The sequence below is a fragment of the Solanum dulcamara genome, chromosome 4 (genome assembly GCF_947179165.1).
Source record: "Solanum dulcamara chromosome 4, daSolDulc1.2, whole genome shotgun sequence".
Lineage (NCBI taxonomy): Eukaryota > Viridiplantae > Streptophyta > Magnoliopsida > Solanales > Solanaceae > Solanum > Solanum dulcamara.
Genome location: NC_077240.1, coordinates 59,620,264 through 59,637,389, shown reverse-complemented (window position 1 = coordinate 59,637,389; position 17,126 = coordinate 59,620,264). Strand labels below are relative to the sequence as shown.

General features: G+C 35.3%; 1 pseudogene; it reads right to left on the bottom strand.

Annotated features, from left to right (window-relative positions):
• Positions 1-354: 354 nt before the first annotated feature.
• On the bottom strand, positions 355-16,403 carry LOC129884280 (uncharacterized; annotated as a pseudogene).
• Positions 16,404-17,126: the final 723 nt, after the last annotated feature.

Genomic DNA, 17,126 nt, shown 5'->3' with positions numbered 1-17,126 from the left:
TCAAATCTTAGACATCTCTCACTAATTAAACCAACAAATTTGGTAATTGACATACTACCAAAGTTGAATTTTAATATAGCAGACTTTGCATAAACATATAGTGACCAGGAGGTCACGGGTTCAAGCCTTGGAAACAGCCTCTGGCAGAAATGCAAGGCAAGGCTGCGTACAATAGACCCTTGTGGTCAGGCCCTTCCCCGGACCCCGCGCATAGCGGGAGCTTTAGTGCACTGGGCTGACCTGTTTGCATAAACATATAGTATCAATGATATCATCTCAATCATCCAAAAGCAAATGTAGTAACTTTTTAAATTAACTACAACAACATATGGATAATAAAAATCCTTTCTGATAGACTATTTTCACTATAACATATGCTGTCCTGTTTCTACTGATGAAACATAGATTTGATCACTATAATAATCCAAGGGTAAAGTATAAATCTAAATTAGGATAATAACTATATCTACCACAAATAACAAAGGGTAAATCAATGGTTTTCAGCTCTTCACTCTTATCAGTTTTATAATAATTTTAACAACAGCTTATTCCAACTTCAAATGCAACGCGACGTTAATATCTCAGCTGAAACTATGGCTTCTCTTCATCCGATTGAGGACAAGTTGGTTCTGGAGAGGCCTCAACATCAACAAAGAACTCCTCTACTGATAAGAAAGGGAGAGAAAAAAACCAAATCAAGCTAATGCAAGCAAACATAATAACACTAGTCTGCATTTCAATAACAGTGTCATAATAGCGAAATGAACTGTATTTCACAGAAAACAGTATTCCCGAAGAGAAGCATATGGAAATGCAGACAGTAACATGTTTATTGGTCCAAGCATGCCACTGGACATTTATGTTCAATGTTTCACATCTAACTTATCAGCCAGTCGGAAACTTGCAATCGAACAGTAATGCAGTAGTAAATATTCATGAGTAATGTTGACTGAAAATGCAGGAAATGAAAGCCAGAATGCACTAACAAAGATCAGAAGTGAGATGCCAAACAAAGCCACAATTAATGTAAAGAAAGAAAATTTTAGAGAAAAAGACAACAATATTGCATTTCTGAAAATTTTAGTAGGCAGTGAGTTGTCTTGTTGTCCATTCATATTAGTAGTCGTAGTATTGCTCATGTAGTTTCTTGTCCTTCGATTTCTGTGAATATTTGTCGTTTCTTGTACCTCAATTATCATATTATTTTGTTGATATTTCCATTCTGGTACTATCTGTTATGTTTGTTATTATTTGTGTTTCTTGTACTTCTATTACTCCCTCAGTCCCAATTTATATGACTCATTTTCCTTTTCAGTCAGTCCCAAAAAAAATGACACAAAACACATTTCTATATTTAATAACAATTTAACTTTAAATATTCATTTTACTCTTAATGAAATGACTTATAGTCACCCAAACATCTATCAGTCATTTTAACCACAAATTTCAAAAGTTTTTCTTTCTTTGTTAAACTTTGTGCCTAGTCAAACTACATCATATAAAATGGGATGGGGCGGAGAACTTTTTCGGAACTACTTTGGACTGTTTTTCCTTGAACCGATGGTATATCGAAAACAACCACTCTACCTCTGAGGTAGGGTAAGGTCTGCGTACACTCTACTCTCCTCAGACCTCACTTTGTGAGACTATACTGGGTATGTTGTTGTTGTAAAGATAACAACATCAACATTGCATCTAATAACTTTGGCTAGAAACGATAGACAAGTTGAGATGCTTAATGCTAACATATTTTGAACATCTCTGCAGATTACGACTCAAAACATAACATTCGATGGGAAAGAAAGTAAAAGTTCTCACCTATATCATCTTGCTCAGGAGAGTCAAGTAGAATATCTGAATCAGAAGGCAAATGTGCAGAACCAGGATAGTTCCCAAGAGGTCCCAGATCTGTAATTATATTGGAGCAAAAAAGAACATTAACCAGAATAAAAGAAGAATAAATTAATAAAAGGAAGAAAAAAGACAGGAATAGACGCGCGGTCCATGAGAAAGGGGATTGAAAATTTTAAAAACTCTGAGCAGAATAATAATCCATAAAAATCGTCACTGAAGAAACAGCCCATACAAATTATTGTACTCACTACTAGTACCAGTGCAACTATGTCTTTGTAAGTCTTATCTTTCAATACATATCATATATGTAATTTGAAAATATATTACATATATTTTACTTTTAAGAGCATTGCACCTTATTCCCTGGAAAAGAATACTGTGATGCAACATTTTTGCAGTTTCTTAGTCTGTTCTGCCTATCCATACCACCACATAACAATAAACAAGCAAGACCATACTAGAAGTCCTTGAAAAGTATGTAGTTAATCGAAAATAAAGGTCTTTGACGAGTATGAATGTAAATCCCAATGGGCTGGCCACGTATATCTATCTGGCCACAGGGCATACTGGCCGGTGCACCATAGACTAATCTATTTTCCTGTCGAATAGATCTCCTTTTGGCCTAACGAAGTCCACAGCTGACTAGAAATAATATCAAGTAGTGCTCTGCTGCTGAGCTTAAACCTATAAGCATTTCCTGAAAAAATGAAGAAAGACGGTTTCCCTGAAATTTCTAAAGATATTTTTGGCTCTAAGGTGGAAGGAGGCACCAATCTGAAAACTACTATATGTTTTCTGAAAGCACAATTCGGAGACAAGATACCTAGGGACAGACAGTTCAAAACATCAATACCATCTAGAACTAAAGATCTTTGCATTGCTATTGATGTAGGGCTTACAGCCATATCTGACATAGATGACATGGCATTACTAAGTGGAATAGCTGCTGGTACATTTGACACACTGGTGTCGATCACCATATTGTCAGCAGAGAACAATGTGTAAAGAGTAATTTGTAATGCCATGTCTCTGTCAACAAATATAAACAGCTTTTCATCCCAAAAGCCCTAGGATATGTTCATTTCAACACTCAGATTTTTTGGTCATCTTTAAAAAGAAGACCTGAACCTACTCCGCATGGGCAGCAACAAACAAGTATTAAGCAACCTATTTCCCTAACCTACACTCATTTTAAACCAATATGATATATCAATGCAATTTCAATTCTTACTACTCTGGGAAAGCACGAATTACACGAACTGGAAATAGTCAAATGGCAAATCTTTGAGCACATGGAAAGTAAGATGCTGAGCAAATAAGTACCACAGACACACTGGCTAACCAGAAAAGAATTTCGATAGCTCATAAATTTCTATTTTAGAATCAAAGAGACCTAAAATCCTAAAACAAAAGAAGATTCTCAATCGTTTCCTGAATTCATCCTCATCGGATGATAGTCTCCTGGTGCAGACACACCATTAACCACGTGGCAGCTGTGTTGGGTTTTGGTCTTTTTTCTTTCCTACGTGGATAAATAAAAGCCCAATTTGGACTAATTCACTTTTTGCCCATAAGCCCAATATTATGGTGCATATGTAAGACTCTTTTAGGTCTTATTTTTCAAGAATTCACAAGAGAGTATAACAGCCACATTGACAGAAAAGTGAGAAAAGAGTTTAGATTTTTGCACCATATTTTTTAGCCCTAGCAATCATTTTCAAATCGCGATTTCTGCTTCCTTCCTTGTCCATTTGAGTTGATGTTTCGACAGTTTGTTCCTTTTCAACTTAATCTTTGATAGGGAACTGACAGAGGTGGATTTGGAATCCTGTAGCTCCATATTTCTGGTCGTGAACAGTAGCTGCATTTTGGTGATTTTGCTCCTTTTACTTCTCTAGTTTTTGGTGTTATCTTGTAGTTGTTGTTGATCTTTGTTTGACACTTCTTTCATGGCCATTTTGGAGAACACTTTTGTAACTCTTGTTGATTATAATTGAGTTTTTAGTCTCGTGGTTTTTACTCTTCACAGCGAACATGTTTTCTACGTAAATCTTGGTGTCTCATGTTGTTGATTTACTTTTACCTTGCTATATTTATTTTGGTAATTTGTTTGCTGGCCCAAACAGTGTTTGTGCTTGCATTAGTTTGTCTCCTCTTGGTTCAAATAGAAGAAAAAGTTAGATTTGAGTTTTCTTCCGCTATTGCCTTGTCTTGCACCTTTGTTTGTGCTTATCTTTCTCAATAAAGTGGTATCAAAGCGTTGGTTGTTGTTGATTGTCTATTTGAATGATGAAGTCAAATATGAGCAAGATGGTGTGTTTGAATGGTAGCAATTATCATATTTGGAAAGGCAAGGTGGAAGATCCTCTATTTTTCAAGAAAATGCATTAACGTGTGTTTGCTTCTCATAAACCCGAGTCTATGAATGATGAGGATTGAGAATTTGAGCACCTACAGGTTTGTGGCTATATCAGACAATGGGTTGAAGATAATATTAGAAATCACATTGTGAACGAGACACATGCTAGAAGTTTATTGGATAAGCTCGAGACACTTTATGCTTCGAAGACTAAAAATAAGAAGTTGTTCCTGTTGAAACAATTGATGAATATCAGATACAAAGAGGGCAATTCTATTTCAGATCATATAAATAATTGTTAGGGTGTCCTTGACCAGCTGTCTAGGATGGGTGTAAAGTTCAATGAAGAAATACAAGGACTCTGATTTTTTGATACTCTGCTAGACTCTTTTGAAACACTTCGAGTTTTTTTGATAAATTCTACTCCAGTAGTGTTGTAACTATGGAATATGCTATGAGTGGTGTTTTAAATGAAGAGATGAGAAACAGATCTCAAGGCTCATCTTCTTCAGTTTTACACTCCGATGTTTTGGTTATTGAAGACAGGGGGAGAAACAAGTTCAGAAGTTATAATGACAGAGATAAAAGTAGAAGCAAGTCAAAGTCTAAGTACAAAAATATTACATGTGACTATTGCCACAAGAATGGGCATATCAATAAATATTGCTACAAGTACAAGAGAGATATGAGACAACAAAAGAAAGAAGACGATAATGAAAATCATGTTGCTATTGTTGCTAAGGATGATCTTCTTGTTGCTTGTGGTGAAGATGTCGTTAATCTTGTTTGTGGTGAGTTTAGCTGGTTTGTGGATTCTAGTGCTACTTCTCATGTCAAGCCAAAGAAGGAATTATTTTCTTCTTACACTCCAGGTAATTTTGGAATGTTGAAAATGGGCAATGATAATGAGGTTGAGGTACTTGGCATTGTAACAGTTTGTTTGGAAAGTAACAATGGTTCAAGACTATTTCTCAACAATGTCAAGCATGATCCAAATGTTCACTTGAATCTGATTTCAGTAGGAACCCTTGATGATGAGGGTTATGTTAACACCCTTGGTGCTGGACAGTGGAAGCTTACTGAAGGTTCAATGATTGTGGCTCGAGGTGACAAGTTTTCTAACTTGTATGCATTCCAGGGCTCAATTTCTAAAGGCTCAGTAAATTTGGTGGAGAATAATACTTCATCAGAGTTATGACATAGAAGACTGAGTCATATGAGCGAGAAGGGGATTGATAATTTGACTAAGAAAAATTTGCTTTTTGGAGTGAAACAAGCAAATTTGAAGAAATGTCACATTGCTTAGCCGGTAAACATAAAAGACTTTCTTTTCAGAGTCATCCGCCTTTAAAAAAGCTTGATTTGCTGGAATTGGTACATTCTGATTTGAGTGATCCTTTTAAGGTAAGATCTCATGGTGGTGCACTTTATTTTGTGACTTTTATGATCATTCTCTCAAACTATGGGTATACTCTTTGAAGTCCAAGAATCAAGTAGTTGATGGGTTCAAGAATTTTCAGGCCTTGGTTGAGAGATAAACAGAAAAGAAATTAAAATACATCCGCTCAGATAATAGTGGTGAGTATATTGGTCTTTTTGATAAATATTGCACAGAGCAGAGTATTCAGCATCAGAAAACTCCTCAGCTAAATGATTTAGCAGAGAGAATGAACAGAACTCTAGTTGAGAGGGTTAGATGTATGCTTTCAGATGCTAAGCTGCCATATTCCTTTTGGGCAGAAACACTTAATACTACTGCATACATTATGAATTTATCTCCTGTTGTTGCTTTGAATGGTGATGTCCCTGACAGAGTTTGGTTTGGTAAGAATGTTTCTTATGATCATCCTAAAGTATTTGGGTGTAAAGCCTTTGTGCATATTCCTAAGGATGAGAGGTCAAAGTTGGATGTTAAAACTAGACAATATATCTTTGTTGGTTATGGTCAAGATGAATTTGGCTATCATTTATTTGGTCTAGTTGAGAAGAAACTTGTTAGAAGCCGTGATGTTGTATTCTTTGAAGATCAAACAATTGAAGATCTTGACAAAGCTAAGAAAGATGATTCTTAGAGCAGTGAGAGTGAGAGCTTGATGTTGATCCAGTTCCTTTGACTATTACACCTGAAGGAAATATTCAAATAATGAAAATCAAGTTGATAATGAAGATGGTGATCATATTCAAAATGACCAGCTTAATGTTGATGCTCCAATACAAGATGATGTGGTTGGTCAGGATCCAACTATTATTGATGCTCCAAAGAGTTCTCTCAGAAGATCTACTAAAGAGAAAATACCTTCATCTCGTTATCCTTCTAATGAGTATGTACTCTTTACTGACGGGGGAGAACCAGAGAGTCTTGATGAGGCCATGAAAAGTGAAGAAAAAGAAAGGTAATTTGATGTTATGGAAGATGAAATCAAGTCTCTACATAATAATCATACCTTAGATTTGGTTAAGCTGCCTAAAGACAAAAACTTTTAAAAATAGGTAGGTTTTCAAGGTGAAATATAAAGATGGCAATCCAGTTCCACGGTACAAAGTAAAATTAGTTGTGAAAGGATTTAACCAGAGGAAGGGAGTTGATTTTCATCAGATATTCTCCCTAGTTGTGAAGATGTCATCCATTCGTGTGATTCTATGCTTGGCTGCAAGTTTTGATTTACAGGTTGAGAAAATGGATGTTAAAACAATTTTTCTCCATGGTGACTTAGATAAAGAAATTTATATGGAGCAGTCAAAAGGCTTTAAAGTCAAGGGAAAAGAGAATTATGTTTACAAATTGAAGAAGAGCTTGTATGGTCTAAAACAAGCTCTTAGGCAATTATCAGAAGTTTGGTTCTTTTATGAGTCAGCAGGGCATCAAGAAGACTTCTTCAGACCATTGTATTTTTGAGCAAAAATTCTTTGATGGTGACTTTATTGTAATTTTGCTTTATCTTGATGACGTGCTTGTTATTGGTCAGAATGCTTAGAGGATTCAAAAGTTGAAGCAAGAGTTGAACAAGTCTTTTTCTATGAAAGACTTATGACCAACAAGACAGATTCTTGGCATGTAGATTGTCCGTGATAGAAAGGCCAAGAAATTGTGGATATCATAAGAGAAGTACATTCAGAAAGTACTTCATAGATTTATCATGGACAAAGATAAGGTTGTCAGTACACCTTTATCTGTGCACTTCAAATTGAGCACGAAACATTGTTCTTCCAGTGATGGTGAGAAGGAAGATATGAAGAAAGTTCCTTATGCTTCAGCTGTTGGTAGTTTGATTTATGCAATAGTGTGCACAAGATCAGATATTTCTCATGTGGTTGGTATTATTAGCTGTTTTCTTTCTAATCCGGGAAGAGAGCATTGGAATGCTGTAAAGTGAATTATGAGATATCTTTGTGGCACTTCTAGTCTAAGTTTGTGTTTTGGAACGGAAAGTCTATTCTCTGGGGTTATACTGATTCTGATATGGCTGGTGATGTTGATACTCGTAAGTCTACTTCAGGCTACTTGATTAATTTTGCGGGGGGAGCTGTGCCTTGGCAATCTAGGTTGCAAAAATGTGTTGCTTTATCTACTACAGAAGCTGAGTTTATTGCTGTTGTTAAAGCTCGTAAAGAGTTGCTCTGGATGAAGAGACTTTTGGGGGAACTTGGTTGTGCTCAGAAGAGGTATGTACTTTATTGCAACAGTCAAAGTGCTATTCACCTTGGAAAGAACTCTACATTTTATGGTCATTCTAAACACATTGATGTGAGAAATCATCAGATTCGAGATGTGTTGGATTCTAAGATGCTTGAACTTGAGAAGATTCATACATATGATAATGGTTCCAACATGATGAAAAAAGCTTTGCCTATAAGGAAGTTTGAATAATATTGCATGATCGCCGAGATGGCAGTCTCCTCCACATAGTCGAGAGGGGGAGAATTCTTGGGTTTTGGTCTTTTTCCCTTCCTATGTGGATAAATAAAATCCCAATTTGGACTAGCCCACTGTTTTCCCATAAGCCCAATATTATGGTGCATATGTAAAACTCTATTAGGTCATATTTTTCAAGAATTCACAATAGAGTATAGCAGCCACATAGAGAGAAAAGTGAGAAAAGAGTGCAGATTTTCGCACCCTATTTTTCAGCTCTAGAAGCCATTTTCAAATCGCGATTGCCGCTTCGTTCCTTGTCCGTTTGAGCTTATTTTTGAATAACTTGTTCTTTTCAACTTAATATTTGATTGAGAACTGACAGAGGTGGATTTGGAGTCCTGTTTCTCCATATTTCTGGTCATGAACAGTAACTACATTTTGGTGATTTTGCTCCGTTTACTTCTGTAGTTTTTGGTGCTATATTGTCGTCATTTTGGAGAATACTTTTGTAACTCTTGTTGGTTTTAGTTGAGATTTTAGTACCGTGGTTTTTATTCTTCATACCGAAGAGGTTTTCCACATAAATCTTGGTGTCTCGTGTTATTGATTTAGTTTTGCCTTGCTATATTTATTTTGGTAATTTGTTTGCTACCACAAACAGTGTTTGTGCTTGCATTAGTTTGACTCCTTTTGGTTCAAATATAAGGAAAAGTTAGATTTGAATTTTCTTCCGCTATTGCCTTGTCTTGCACCTTTGTTTGTGCTTGCCTTTCCAACAAGCTGAACATGCCCATTGGATCAAGATGAGGTTGACCTACAGCTGGAACTGGAAGTTGCTACAGGATGGGATATCCCATGGGTAAGTTGTTGACTGCACTGGAAACAAGTGGCAATTAATATAATGATAATAAAAAAAGACTTATTTACCTATTCTGAGAATAATATTAATCCCCATGTTATTCAAGCAGCTTAATTCCAATTTGAAAAGCCATGTTACACAATATTGAGGAAGAAAGGAAGAAGATGATAGTAAGTGTAGAGGGCAAGTTGTGCTACATATTTTGTAAGAATTTATGCCGTATAAACTCTTTATTTTATAATGCGAGTTATAGTACTGTATAACTCTCTACACTTCCCCTCTATAGAGTGCCTCTATTCGGTCCATTCAAGAATGTAGGTGTTTTCCAAATAAAGTTATAAAGTAACATGAGTTTCTTTGCCCATTCCGAACATTTAAGAGAGACATTTTGCAGAAGATACAAGCTTCTTCGCTAATAAAGATTAGTAAAGTTGATAACAACATAGATGGAATAGATCAAATGAAAGCTCTAGTGGAGCTTGATGGACACCAAATAAAGACATACAATGTGTGAAAAGTCCATCAAAGTCAAGAGAAAGAAGAAAGAATCCATGAGTGCAAATGACCATCTCATTAATTCAAGAATTCACAAAAGAAGGTAACCAAACCCTTATCTCATTAAGGGTAAAATTATAAAAGAAAGTGTCTTGTTTATTTCTTTGGAAAAAGGCATAAATTCCCCTTTGAAAAGTCAGTTATACACTTTAACTATCATGGCGACCTATTACACACCTAAACTACCTAAAAGTGAAACTATTACACACCTGAACGCATAACACCACTCTCATAGTATGTGGTGTATTACACTCGCTGCCATGTGGCCCCACGTCAGTGCTACATCATCGCTACATCATCGCCACGTTAGAAATTATAATTTTTTATATTCTTTTCTTTTCTTTATTAATTAACTTTTCTTTTATTAACTATATTTTATACTAATTAACTCCTAATTAATTATTAACTATCCACCCGATTTTTTATTTTTTTCTTTTCTTTTCTTTATTAATTAACTTTTCTTTTATTAACTATATTTTATACTAATTAGCTCCTAATTAATTATCAACCACCCATCCGATTTTTTATATTTCTTTTCTTTTCTTTATTAATTAAATTTTCTTTTATTAATTATATTTTATACTAATTAACTCCTAATTAATTTTTTTTACTTTAATGGGTTTTGAAAGAAAAAAAATCAAGATTCAAAATGGTAGTAAATGGAGGTGGGCGTAAAGAAGAAGATGGTAGGTGAGTGTGAAGAAGAAGAGGATGTGGGGGTGAGGTGATTTTATTTTTTTAATTTTTTCTTTACTTTACAGAATCTGGCACGCTGCTCCTTTTTTTTCCACGTCAGTTGTAGGGAGTAATAGTTTCACTTTTAGGTAGTTTAGATGTGTAATAGGCTGTCATTATCATTTAAGTGTGTAATTGACTTTTCGGTACAACTTCAGGGGAAAATTTATGCTTTTTTCCTTATTTTCTTAGTATAAATAGTAGTCTTTTAATTTGGAAAGGGGATTTTGGATGTTAAATGAAGAAACTCTTAAAGAGTGTAGTTTAAGGGTGGATTCCCTTTAGATTAGTTTAGTTTAGTGTAGTTAAATCTAAATTAGTGATGAGTGAATTTTCATTGTTAGGTTGAAAACGTTTTGCCCTTGATTTCATATTGAGTCACTCATTGTGGATTTTAAGTAAGTTTTTCTTTTTCATTGAATTCAAGTCTCGTCTTCCGTGGTTAATTATTCAATTAGCCCTTCTTCCTTCCCTTCTCATCCCCTCTTTCTCATCTATTTTAATTTTGTGTTGTTTGAATTCGCATTTGGTTTCAAATTGGTTTCAATCCCAATCAGAATCTTATGATTTGATATCAGAGCCTAGGTTTAAGTTTGTTTTCACAAATCTAAGTCTTGGAATTTTATCTATCAAAAATCAAAAAAAAACTCCAAAAATTCGTCAAAAAAAATCTAAAAATTAATTTGTTTTGATTTGTTGTTTTTGACACTAGATTCTTATTTCCTAGTGTTGTTTGAGTCTAGGTTTTATTTTTTATTTAAGTTGGAGTTGTAGAAGTTGAGTTGCCATTGAAGGGTTTTGAGTTTTTGAAACTTTTCAAACTTTGAATGTGGATCTTTTGTTTGAGGAGGAATTGAAGGTTAATAATTATTGAAATTTGTTTCCTACCTCAAGGGAAAACTAATCCTAAATTTTGAGCCAATTTCGAGTTGATTTGAGGGTGTTAGCATTTGGTGGGTGTTCTTGGTGTTCTAGATGTTCTTGAAGACCTTCAAATGTTTTTGAAGAAAAAGAAGGTCAAAAGGTACATTTAATACAATTTCTTTTAAGTCAAAGTTGGTCAAATTGTTTGTTGGCCCACTAGTGAATTTTTTTTTAAAAAAAGAAAAGAAATTCAAAATTCAAAAAAAATGAGTTTAAAAAAATATAATAATAAAAAAAATCCACATGGTCTACCTTGTCAGCAAAAGCTTGCGAACACAGCAGCCATGCGGGCGCCAAGTCAGCACCACATTAGCAGCCCACACCTAGTCATCTCCAGCTCTCCAGATGCGCGCCACATGGTACATGCTCAACAGTTTCAGAGAGTCAAAAAGTGTGCAAGTTTTTGGGGCTTAAAAAAAAACTAAGTATGAAAAGTTTTTTGGACCTAAAATTTTTTCTAAGTGTCCAAACTTTGTGATTTTTTTTCTATACTCTTGCTCCTTTAATTTCTCAACTATTTAATAATTAGTTAACATCTTTAATTACTTGTTAACTAGTTTTAATCATCAAATCATTAAGTCAAACTCTTTCAAGTGATGAACTTCTTTGAGGCTTCAAATTTTTCTAAGTGTCCGAATTCACTTTTTTCTTCTTCTATCCTCATTTTTCTTCCGTTTCTCAACTATTTAACAATAATTAACATCTTTAATTACTTATAAACTAGTTTTTAAACATCAAATCATCTCTTTGATTCTTCAAATTAAGTAACAACAAGCAATTTCTTCTACTTTTTTACTTAGTTTTTTTAGTCCGATTTTTTTATGCCTTTTTTCTTCTACCTTTCTTCTCTTAATTCAAGTTCTTAAGCTTCCTTTGAGTCATTTTCTTTCAAGATTCAAAAAAATCCACTCCACCACAAAGAACTAGTGATCTTGTGAATTGATTGGGCAAAGGTAGTTCTCTATCAACTTTGGGAAGACACTCTAGGAAAGTGAGTTGTGAGTTCAAATACGAAAGGCGTGAGGAATTTTTCCACTAACCTTGTTTTCCAAGTTTTGTAGGTTGGTACAAGTTGATAACAAGGAAGAATTTCATCCGTAACTTCCGAATATTGTGGAGATGACATTAATGAATACGCTTGTAGAAATGTGAGCTACGAGCATGGTGAAAATGAGTATTTTCAGGGCTATGATGGTCCTTATGAGCATAGTGATGGTCCATGGTATAATGAAAAATATGGTGGGGAGAACTACTACTCCCTAGATGATTATGAGATGAATAGAGCGTATGACTCTTATGATGATGTTGAAGGGGTAGAAGGACCTTATTGTGTTTATCATTGTGAAGATGAAGGTTCTCAAACTTCACACCATGGTTATGATGGCTATGTGAGGTACAATACTTTCTCCCGTAGATCTTATGAATCCTTTGAGCGGAATCTAAATGGAAATGGAGGTTGTGAGGTTGAATTCCCTTCCTCGTCTTGTGCTACTCCCTATCCTAAGAAACAAGGCATAGATGTACAGGCGGGACCATTTCAAAATCATCGTGTGGACCATAAAAGAGGTACATTCCCTACTTCTCAGAATATGATAACTTATTCTTCTCATCCTAGTTCTAATGTTTCTTGTTCTCCGTATGGTGATGAGGTTGGAGGTGGACTGGGAGGAATGCTACAACATGAAGTAGTAGATTTTAGAGAGTCCTTTACCACATTAAGAGAAGATTTTGATGATTGCTTGTGGATGTTTTAAAGGGTCAAGTCTATATTACAAGAGAGACAAGATACTCATCATGAAGTTGATCCTAAGGAGTTGCTTTTGGAAACAAAGCAAGCCACTCCTTATGAAGATGAATGAAGGAGTTGTGCATGGAAGTCAAAACATCCACTCCTTGTGAATCAAAGTGGAAGCTAGACTTGATGGGATTTTTTAAATCTTCACAAAGAATCCTTGGCACTTGTCCTAACTCCTATAAAATTGAGAGACAAAAGATTAAGAGGAGTTAGGGTATGAAAAGTGACAACTCTAGAGTGGAAAAAAGGAGAGGTTTTGTAGAGTGATGTGAGAGGGTTGTCACAACCTTATCCTAACTCATGTAACTTTTCTTTCTCTAGTTGCTTTAATGGTTTTGTAGGTGTCCTTGGAAGCAAGCCCAGTGAGGACCATCAAAATATGAAGAATCATGAAGTCCTTGAAAGCTTTCAAAAGGAGAAAATGTGCTCACGTGGATAACCAAGGTGAAGACACTTCTTCCTATGAGCTAAAAGGTAACAATGCTAACTCTTACACTTCCTTGAACTTGGAACATCATTGTGTGGCTAGTAACCAATTGAGTGTAAATGATAGCTTGTTTATATGTGAGCATAGTGAGTCTTTACCTTGTGATATTCTTGATAGCACCTTGTGGTGTGATGATAATATCCTTGTTGTGAGTGAGCAAATACTAGTTTATCCTAACGATGGACGGATTGACTCTTCTTCTAAGGTCAATTTGTGTCCACCTAGTGTTGGCACTTATGCTTTGAATGAATCCTTAGACCTTAATACCATTTCTTGTTTTTCTCATAAGAATCTTGAGGTGGGATGTGCGTTTAGGGATAATATCTTATTTGATGATGTCATGACTCTTGAGAGTGTGCATAGTGAAATGCCTTATCATATAGGAAGTGTAGCCACTCTTGAAGGCTACCAATTGTTTGAAAATCCACTATGGTGTGATGACACACTTTCCAAAGACGAAAATAGCTTCTTTGAAGATGACATTACGTTTATTGGAGAGGTTAGTGTTAAAAAGGAAGGTGATGATTATATGTCAATTGCTACTTCTTTCTTGTGTGTTCCAATCCTTTATATGAGTCTTAATGCTTTTGTATAATGTGGAGTCTAAACTTGGGAACACTTTGATTGAAGTTCATTTATGTGACATCTTTCTTTACTACTTGTTTGCATATGATGATGCTCAAGATTTTGAGTGGAGTATGTTGTTGGGATATAGGAGTGACAACCGGGAAAATAGGGAGTGTACTTGACTTATGTTCATGGATTTCATTTCCATTTGACCCCGGAAATGAGTTGAATGGTGGCACTTGTGTGGTGATGCTTGGCCAAGATGACAAGAACTATTTGGATGAATTTTTTGGCACCTTTCCCTATGATGAAAAGTCCTTCTTGAGGGTTTACAATCTGCTTGAGGGGCCAACATTGTGTATGGGGAAGGGTAGTTTTCTTACCCCATTTCTTTACTACCTTTATGAGTAGGATCCTTGAACCTAGTTGTGATTTTGCATATAGGAACACCTTAGATGACCCCAATGTGTGTGGCACCTTTCTCTACTATCTCTTTGCATATGATGAGTCTCATACTTGTCTTGGATGTGCATTTTATATGGGTTGGGGCTTCATTGAGGTCTACACTTGTTTGTATGACCTGATTATGTGGACCTTCTATCATTTTGACCCCAGTGAACGTTTGGGATTATGTGAGCTTGTATTAGTACCATCTTTTGGGTGGTATTATCATTTTGATGTGAGGAATATCCAATTTGAGTCTCCTTGGTTTAATGCTTTTTGTGCTAACCATTGTACTAGCCCTCCTGCTATGAGGATATATTTGTTGTTTGTCCTTTCATGGTTTTGCAAGGTTTGGATTCGAGGACGAATTCTTTTCAAGAAGGAGAGGAAGATAACAACATGGATAACATAGATCAAATGAAAACTTTAGTGGAGCTTGATGGACACGAAATAAAGACATACAATGTTAGGAAAGCCCATCAAAGTGAAGAGAAAGAAGAAAGAAGCCATGTGTGCAAATGACCATCTCATAAATTCAAGAATTCATAAAAGAAAGCAACCAAACAAGACCCTTATCTCATTAAGGGTAAAATTGTAAAATAAAGTGTCTTCTTTATTTTCTTTGTATAAATAGTAGTCTTTTAATTTGGAAAGAGCATTTTGGATGTTAAATGAAGAAACTCTTAAAGAATGTAGTTTAAGGGTGGATTCCCTTTAGGTTAGTTTAGTTTAGTGTAGCTAAATCTAAATTAGTGATGGGTGAATTTTCATTGTTGATTGAAGACTTCTTGCCCTTGATTTATATTGAGTCTCTCATTTGTGGATTTTAAGTGAGTTTCTCTTTTTCATTGAATTCAAATCTCTTCTTCCTTGGTTAATTGTTCAATTAGCCCTTCGTCCTTCTCTTCTCATCCCCTCTTTCTTATCTATCTTAATTTTGTGTTGTTTGAATTCCGCATTTGATTTCAAATTGGTTTCAATCCCAATCGAAATCTTATCAAAAGTTGACCCTTCACTACAACTGGAAGGCTTCCTATCTACTACATGTTCACATAATGAAAAGATCACAAAGGAGGACATAGAAAAGGCTCAGTAACTGATGATTGGACAAACTCGACATTTCAAAATCTAATCCCGAAGCAGAACAATACAGTAATACTCGCCTACATACGACAAATAAATTTACCTGGCATGGTACTCATCCCATTCTGCATTGGAGCCAATGGAACCTTTGGGGGCACCGGGTATTTCAGTAGATGGTACTGATGCTCAAGCAAATGATTGAACAGGATGATTTGTTTCTTCAGTTTAAGCCTAATGTAGTAGGCCCCGAAAGAAATCTGCATTTTCTTCTACTAATTTTTGCCAAACTGGACACAATTCGAAAAGATTTTAAAGTTAGAAACTCAAAATCTAAAGACCACCCAATAACCATAGTCACAAACTAGAAAACACTTGGTCGCGATACATGTGAGACAGTAGACAGCTATATAATGCAAGCAGACAAAGTCATAAGCAACTTCATCAGTAACTCATGTACCTATCTAGAGTTGTAAATCCAGGATCTATCCGAGCACGATTCAGAAGTGTTTTTACCACTTCATCCCTATTCATATACAATTGCAAGCACCTTTCAATCAAGTTTTGGACCTGCAACAAATATGTCATCATAAAGTTAAAAGACCCCAGTACAACTTCCCAGTTAATGATATCCAGGCAAAACGAAGAACTTAAACTGTTTTACAAGTTCAATATCTTCACGTGAAACTTTTCTGTTAACATTGCCTGATGCAGAAACAGAACCTGCATCAGCTAAGGTGTATCTGCTGTCTGATTCTGCTGGTCATTTTGGGCCTCATGAGAAGCCTGAATTGACGGTTTCTTTTCTGTGTCGTTTGGCTGCAGTTTTTTTCTGCTTTGATTGGCTGCAGTATTTTCGTAAAATAATAGAAGCAAACATGATTCCATATCTGAATAATAGCTATCCAACAGATATTCTTAACTAAAAGTCATAAGCATTTCAGAATTTTAGAAAAAATTGTTCACTAACTATTTAGTATAGTGCATTGATATATAATCACTTATTATAGGGATAAGAATAACCTAATTATAGAGAGGAAATTCCCCAATCTTCAAATAAAAAGATACAGAGGCGGCACGCGAACTAATAAAATTAGATATTGTTTCCAATTAGCAGCATTTTAACACTTCTAGAAAAATGATAGGTCGCAGTGCCAAAAGAATGCACATATAAGAGCAAGAAATGAAAGATGTGAACACAGCAAAGGTAACTTCGTTGAAATACACACTAACAACCTTGGTGGTTTTCATTTTAGCTCAACTCCAAGCACATTCAATATCTCCACAAAGCCCAAACATGGCACTGCTACAATTTGTATATGTACTTCTAGCACTCTGCATATGGGAAGTTGGAGAGCTTATCACCTTAGAATAAAAAGTGTCGCACCCTATTTTTGAACTGATCGAAATAGTTCGCAACATAAAATGACTATGCCTCTAATTTTGAAAAATGTTTAGAGTCGCCACCTAATTTTAAGGAAAAGATTAGAAAACCTATTTTTTTCAAAATTGTAAATATAAACTCTATTTTGATTTTGCGAAACTAGTGATATTCTAGGTAAGAGTTTTGGTTACTCGAGGAGAAGGTATTAAACATCCCTTACAGCCTAT